The sequence below is a fragment of the Emydura macquarii genome, unplaced genomic scaffold (assembly GCF_026122565.2).
Source record: "Emydura macquarii macquarii isolate MOO-44397 ecotype Brisbane River unplaced genomic scaffold, CSIRO-AGI_Emac_v2 contig_3477, whole genome shotgun sequence".
Taxonomy (NCBI): domain Eukaryota; kingdom Metazoa; phylum Chordata; order Testudines; family Chelidae; genus Emydura; species Emydura macquarii.
In genome coordinates, this window is record NW_027133614.1 from 7,703,971 (window position 1) to 7,712,559 (window position 8,589).

The window sequence follows — 8,589 nt, forward strand, 5'->3', positions numbered from 1 at the left end:
GATTGTACAATTGGTTTTTGCCATTCCAATGCGCTTATGAAATTTTTAGTAGTGCTATTAATTAATCGCAGTTAACTCAAGCAATTAATTTGTTTTCAGTTAACTCAATTAAAAAAATTAATCGTGATTAAGCACAATTTTAATCGCACTGTTAAACATTAATAGAATACCAATTTGAATTTATAATAAATATTTTGGATGTTTTTCTACATTTTCAAATATATTAATTTCAATTACGACACAGAATACAAAATGTACAGTGCTCACTTTATATTATTTTTATTACCAATATTTGCACTGTAAAAAAGATAAAAGAAATAGTATTTTTCATTTCACCTCATACAAGTACTATAGCACAATCTCTTTACCGTAAAAGTGCAATTTACAAATCTAGATTTTTTTTTTGTTACATAACTGCACCCAAAAACAAAACAATGTAAATCTTTAGAGCCTTCTAGTCCACTCAGTCCTATTTCTTGTTCAGCCAATCATTAAGACTAACAAATACGTTTACATTTATGGGAGATAATGTTACCCGCTTCTTAGTTACAATGTCACCTGAAAGTGAGAACAGACGTTCGCATGACACTGTTGTAGCCAGCATTGCTAGGTATTTATGTGCCAGATATGTTAAACATTCGTTTGCCCCTTTGTGCTTTGACCACAAAGGAAGTGCTGCTCCACAGAAGAATGAGTGAGATAAGATATGCTTAAAATGAAAACACCTTTTCAAAGGTGAAATAATGTTGGCATTTTGTGTGGAAAGCCTCGAAATTTGCTTAATCTGAGCAACATAGGGTCCACATTTTGGAACTGTACAACAGGAGAGGATAAAGCACACGCAGATACTGAACTTGGTTGTCATGCCGAGATGTTGTTGATTCCATACTTGTTGTAAACGACCACTTGTAGGCAAATAGTGCAAGATGGACCAAAGATGGCACAGGAGGACCACAGGCAGTGACATGGGGCCATTGCAGCTCTCAACTGTCACATCAAAATTGAGCTTTCTGCTGGTGATTAAGCATAGCGGCAGAGGTGCTGGTGGCCAGTGGCTGCCAGTGCTGGGCACAGGGGCGCCAGCAGCCCAGCTCCTGGTACCTAGTGTAGGTAGGCTGGTATGGGTGCTGCCAGAACTGCGGCTTAGATTACCAGCGGCGGGGGTTGGGTTGTAGATCCTGAGAGACCAAAGGGTCGCCTGCAAATCCTTCAATGAATGTAAGGCCTCATCCGTCTTTGTGGAGAACAGTTCGTCCTTGTCAAAAGGTTGGTCCTGAATGATGGGTTGGACCTACCTGGGAAAGCCAGATGACTGGAGCCATGCAATCGCATCTCATCACCACTGCTATGGCCAGGGTGCAGGAGGACATGTCTGCTGCATCCATCAGGGCCTGGAGACTGACTTTGGCCATCAGGCCACCCTCTTCCAGCAAGGCCTGGAACCGCTGATGCTTGTCTTGTTGGATATTCCAGCTTGGTAAAATTCTTGAAAACATACTTTGCTAGCAGAGGTTGATAGTTAGAAATGCAGAATTGAAGGGCCATGGAGGAGTAGAATTTGCAGCCCATGAGGTCCAGGCATTTAGCCACCTTACCAAAGGGGGGGAGGAATTGGAAGAGGTGGAATGCTGGCACACCCATCTCATGGCCATGTGCATGACCCGTGATGCCGGAGGGGGTGAGAAAACAAAGTCAGCACCCTTAGACAGCATGAAGTATCTGCACTCCGACCGCTTAGGTGGAGGGTGCAGGATACTGGAGTGTGCCACACCATTCATGCAGGTTGTAGAATGGCGTGATGAATGGGCAGAGCTACACACAACAGGCCCCAGTGCTGGAGAATGTCCAACAACTGGTCCAGTTGTTCTTGGACCTCTTCCATGGGGATGCTCAAGTCAAGGGCTAGCCTTTGTAGCAGCTCCTGGTATTGGTGGTGATTGTCAGGAGGTGAGAGAATCAGTGCCTCATCTGGAGAGCAATGATTGCCATTGGGGCCAGCATTACGGGCCGTGCCGGATCAAGCACTGGGTCCTCCTCTGGGTTCGAGATTATCGGAGCTGGTGGAAAGGCTGAGGTGGGCTGGTATGAGGCCACCAACGATGGCTACATGCAGTGATAAGGGTCCCACATGGGCCAGTGATGCCACAACACTGGTTCTTGATAATACTGTGGGCCACACAGATACAGGTACCAGGTGGACTCGGAGCATAGGGGGATGGAAAAGGCGGGTGAGCCCAGGGATCTGCACTATGCCAGAAGACCGAGGAAAAGGATGGCTCTTCTACCAAGAAGCCCTTCAAGTCTGAAGAAGGGGTATGCAGAAAAGAGCACAGAGACTCCTGCCGCAACTGAGTAGCATGCACTCTCGGCCCTCGCAGGAACCAGCAGTGCTGGTGGGTTTCACTTACGCTTTGCCTGGACTCGTCTTATGGAGTTACCCTGCAGGGTCATCACGTGACATCTCACATGACCAAAGCAGGCTCAGTGAGGAAACAAGGTGCAGCGCAGTGGTTCGCAACGGGGACCTGCTGCAGTACTCATGAGAGCACTTGCAACTGTCCTTGTGTGCCTTCTCATGTCCTGACAGTGCTGATGGATCCAGGCATGAAGTCGAGGGCGGAGCACTCATTGTCAGTGATGGGCAGTGAATCGCCAGTACCAATGGTCCAGGATCAGATTCTGCAGGAGACTGGAGTGCTTCCACCATGAAGAACTTGCAGGGGCACTGAAGTCGAGTGTCTCATGTCCTTGAGGGGAAGAGCTTGCAGGTATCGCAGCACACAACAAAGAGAGTCTCGCCCAGGCAGTAGAGGCAGCTCACGTGCTCATCACTGATAGAGAATGAGCGAGGGCACAAGGTGCAGTTCTTGAACCCTGGAATGCGGGTCATAATCCCTTGAAAGGGTAGGGAGAGGCACCATAAGGGGCTACTATATACACTAACTGAACTAACATTTTTACAAGAAGAAAGGAAACAGAAGTATCTACCTACAATGGACCATTGTTCTCGTAGAGTGTATGAGTGTGAAGAGAGGATTCTGACTCTGACTATGCAGTAAGAGTGAACTGACACTATGTCGTCTCTCACAGCCTCTTATAACCTCACTTGAAGCATGTGGTGACATAAGGTAGCCATGCGGCTCAACCGACACTGCTGCTGAAAAACTTCCAGCTCCAGCGCACTGTGCACTCATATGCACCTGCGTTTGGAATACATATAGGGACCATCACTCGAAGAAGAATGAAAAGATTCTGAGAGGTGCAGAATGTCAGCAAGTGGCAAGAGTTATCATTGGGTATACAATTCAGGTATACCAGCAATTTTGATGGATTGGTAGAGATCCCAGCTATGATTGAATACATTGTCATGGTATACTGCAGACACACCTGCTGACATCAGAGAATGTGTCCCCCCAGAGGGGCTTTGGCACAAGCCCGTCACATTTGTGCTGGAGGAAGATGGCACCAGCACAGCACATGCAGCTGACAGTAGAGCAGGGACTTTAACCCTGGTGCTGAGCATTAAGTTATTCATGTCAATCAAAAGCCAGAACAAATGATTGTCCCACTGGGATGAGAGGGAGGCGCAGTAATGTGAACCTTTTCCTGGTTTACCAGTACTGGCTTCATGCTATGTGGCCCAAGTCATTGAGTCCTTCTTGGTGACTTCCTTCACCTTGGGAAGCTTGGTGCAACTGCTGTCCTGCATCTCCATCGCTTGTGTTAGCCATCATTTTCTGGTTGGACCAGTCCACCGCGCATAATGATCAAGGCAATATTTGGGACCAGCCTTCATCACCGCTGGCATTCATCACTGCTGGCATAGCTCCAACAAGCAACCCCCTATTTCATATGTTACATCCCTCCTCCATTATGTCCCAGAGCCCAGATAGCCCCAACATCAGGGTGGAGGCAGCGGTCTGCTAAAGTCATCACACAGACCCTCCCCACAAACACACACACACAAGCACATGCCAAGCACCGCTGAGACACATCAGATACCTGGAGTGCTAGTGTGTGTGGCGGATTGTGCATTTGTATCTCACTCCGAAGTGAAATTTCATTCTACAATTTCCTCTGCAAATTTGCTTTGGGAACTAGCATGTCAAAGGCTGCCATATATCTCAGCCTGCACCTAACTGTAGAGTGAGCCAAACATTATGATTAATGGCCTACTGCTAAATGTAGTGACAAAATGTACTTGCAGTTCACTGGAACTGTTCTCACCTGCAATGTGCTCAACTCACGCATATATAAAGCTAGCTCTACATTTGGTCATGTACATATTGTGTGTGGATGCAGCAGAACATTTACGCTGGCACAAAAATTCCACCCTATTACATTGTGTAGAAACATGGATGTATATGAAACAGAACTACATTAACGTGAACTAGATACCTGTTAGTTTGCGTTAGCAGGGTCTACATAGGGCAATCACAATGCAAAACTTTAGCATGTGTGCGCTGCAACTCACATGCCTGTATCCCTGTATCACTCTGTGGGGCCATGAAGATAAGCCCTCAGACCGTTAAAGTCCTAGAAATTCATGAAAGTTGTATAATAAAGCAAATCTATGAAAAACAACATAAAAATGAACTCAGGAATTTGAAAGTATTCTCCAAGGGAAAGTGCCTTTGCATTGCACTGACACAGATTGTTGATAAAATAGAGCTACTATCCAGCTAAACCCAGATGAACAGTAAATGGAATAAAAATGTTTGGGGAGGGGAAATCCATCAGTGTGATTGTGAAACAAAGTATCAATGACAACTGAAATAGCAGTCACATCCAGGGTATTGGGCCTGGTATATACAGTTTTGGTATCACTGTAATTATGTTGATTAGGAGTGAGATTTTTCCCCCCAACATAGTTATACACCAGTACAGCCTCTAATTATTATACCAGTATAAATGTGCTTGAACAACTATAGTTCACTCCCTTTCCCATATGGAAATAAGCTATACCAATATAAATACCTTTATACTGGTATAACTGTCAATATTAGAGTGTTGTACTGCTTAACAATAACGTTATAGTGGTTCACCTAGTGGTTCAACTTTTGTGAAAAGACAATGCCTTAGCCTCACCGGAAACAACAGACCTACAGGTTATAAATTAGACTCCACAGTAACTAAGGTCTTGTCTATAAGAACACCTAGTGCATGGCAAGCTGAGGTGTAAATCTAACTTGCCTACCATGCACTGTCCATGTGGACCTTGCTGCTGCTCACCACAAGTTCCATAGTGTGCTTTGATCTATCCCCTTTGAAACAGGAGTGGATAAAAGTGCACTGAGGACAGTTTGTGTGCAGCAGACTAGTGTGAGGTAGATTTACACCCCAGCTTGCTGTGCATTAACAGTTCATTTAAATTAGCTTTAATAAACACTTGCAAGTCATAAAAGCAGCCTTATTTGGTTAAGAATTGACACACCTACCATCATAACTATGGGAAAAGACTGTATCTGAGGAGAGGTAGCCCCAGCAATACAACAGATCTGGGGACAAGACTTTCAAAATTGAGGCCTAAAGGTAGGCTCAATGGGAGCTGTTGAGTGTTCAACACTTCTAAAAGTCAGGCAACATATTTAGGTGCCTTATTTAGGGTATAGGGGTGAGATTCTGTCCCACGTTCTTGCCAGAGCTTCACTAGAAGTTGTTCTGATTTACACTGAGGACTGTTTCATCCCCTGAAGTTTCCCAGAATCCAGAGGGAGCAAAGGTGACATTAAATCACTTTTGGCCCCCTTCCTTCCTTGGAATGGATCTTTTGTGAGGCATCTCCTGGAGGTAAAGTACAGAATCAGATCCAAGCAGCCTAACTTTAAGCAGAAAATCTTGGCTTTGTACTCGACGCCTCACTGACAAAGTAATTATATAACTTATACGATGCCCTTGTATGCTAACTGTGGTCTGAGCCCCAAGCCTTCACCCAAGGCAGTGTGCAACTGCACTGCTGAAGCAGGAGTACCAGGGAATCCAGAGAAAGAAGAATGCACCCTCTGATACAGTCTGTTGGAGGTGCAGTAAATTCTTCCCACAGCCTGTCAGATTTGCCGTCCAGACTGGAGAAGGGTTCAGGGCCACTGTCATGCCTGCTCCTCACCTAGCTGTGCCACAAGAAGAACTATGCAGGAAGTAGCCATTATGCTCAGTGGAAGGCAGATACTATGACAGTGTTCTCCCCATCCCTTGTACACCTGCACAGGGGTCAGCCAAAATCTGGCTCTGTGTAAATTAATTACAGGGTTTGCCAGCCAAGAAGCTGCATAACCTAGTTTTATTTATTCCTTCCTCCCCTCCATCTATTTGCCTAATGCAGTGTCCTGTCTTGTTATACTCAAATTAAATGGTAAGCTGTTTGGACAGAGCCCATGCCCTTATTCTCAATGCACATTCTCTATCTCATCATTTTTAAGCCAATATCATGCTTTTTGACACCCAACTCTTGATTTGTAAATGTTTAGGATTGACAATATTGATAACTGTAAATAAAATGTGGTCCCTTGTCTCCCAAAAGTCCTTGAAGAAAACAACTCTGTGCTTGTGACAATGGAATAACTATGGAGAAACTCCTGTACAAACTTTAGAATATACTAATACTAACTTTCTGAATTGCTATCTTTGCACTGTTCCCAATTTTAATTTTAAACATGCCTTTGGTGTCAACCAAAATGATCAATATAATGTTCCATTTAAATCATTACTAAATTAGATGAATTTCTAGGGAGAATGTTACTGTTCAAATGAAAAGCTACTGATAAAATGCTGTTTTTTCCCTAAAATCTCTTTCCTCCTTTCAGAATTTTGTACGTTTACTGTAGGTGTACTCAGAAAGTGAGAATTCATCCCATCCCTCCTTGCTCCTAGGAGGAAGAGTAAATTGTGACACCCTTTTACGAGGTGCATCTTATTTCCCCAATTACCACAACCCTGCTCCCCTGGCAAGGGTATTGGAAAGGTGACAGACCCTGCCCTGTCTTCTTTCTCTCCACCCTCACTTGCCTGTAGTGGAGCAGTTCAAGTGCTGGGCTTGAACCCAGGTCCAAGGTCTATGCAGCTCTTCCACAGCTACATAAGAGGGGCTGATGGAGCGGCTTTATTCCCCTACACAACGGCACACTTTAGCAGTCAGTAAATAGTAAAATTAGAAGCACATCCATGATAGTTTAGTCATAAGCAATGAGAGGGAAAAGCAGGGATTTGGGAGGGAAAAAAAGATATTTACTTGTCTTTCTTCAATAATTAGCTTTTTTAAAAGGTGGGGAAATGAAGAAAAAAAACTGAAGTGAGGATTGCACACCTGTACAGCATTTTTTTTAATTTATTAAATTATTAAAAGTAAATTTCATGTTTGAACTACAGGACGGAGGCCTACAAATATAGACCTTAGAGAGCAAAAGAAAATCCCTTTTTATCCATACCATTTAAATACTTAAGAGTTTTGTTTAATCTTCCCAAAATACATTCTCTCTCTCTCTTTTTCTCTGTGTCTGTATGTGTGTGTATATATATAAGACAAAGACATATTGCCGTGGTATTTTTTTCTGTTACACCAATGGTCTATGGGAACCAAGCTACTATTTTCAAACAAGTGAAACTTCAGAATACTTTTTAAACTCACTCACTATTTATATGGTTTTGGACTGATAAAACTGCAAAAGAATTTCTAGGCAATTAATGTTGATTTTTTTAGATTTTATCATTATTTTTCAGATAAGACTTTGTTGGTGTTTGATACATTTGCATTTAACTTGCACTGCCATTAAAATGACAAGAAACTGTATTTTCTTATCAATGAAAATATCCAATATCGCTGTGCAGAGAATGTTTTAAGTATTGCTGATGTACTTAATACAAATTCAATTAGCTAATCTAACATTCTTTTAAATTTCAAGATCAATCTTATATTTACTTTAATAAACAGACATTAAGAACTAATGAAGTTTCCAAAATACTGAAGAAGTTCTAAAGGGAATATTTGAAACACTCTTCTCAAAATACTAAATTAATCTTTCCCAGGTTAAGTTATTTAAGGCCATCCAAGATACACCTACAGTTACCCTTTAAAAGCCAATACAATAAAACTTGTCTCAATTGATTTTCCAGAATACTAGCAAATATTGGTTGCCTAGCAGAGTCTGCCTTTGAATAAAGGTCAACCAAAATTGTACTGGCTGCATAATAGCTGCATAATACTACTTTGAAGTGGTCCCTAATGCAGGGGTTACTTATTGAAGACAGTCCTTAGTGCAGGTCTCACTTGATTAAAAATTGCCCAAAACAATATTAATTAATTCATACCACTCATATACCCAATAAAATCCAACACTGATCAGTCAGCTGGGCAGAATGTGCAGGGGACAGCTGGAGAACATGAGGAGAGGAGAAGGACACCAGTCTGCAGACCAACATGTTCAGGGGAGTGGGGGAGAGAGAAATCAAAGGAAGGACAGAGAAATGTGCAGTAGAAGTAGGAGAATCAGGCAGTATGAAGAAAGTGCTGGGAAGCTGGGGAATAAAGAACAGAGGGAAAGGAGAGATAACACAAAGAGCAGAAGGAGACAGTGTGATTAGATTTTCCAGAAA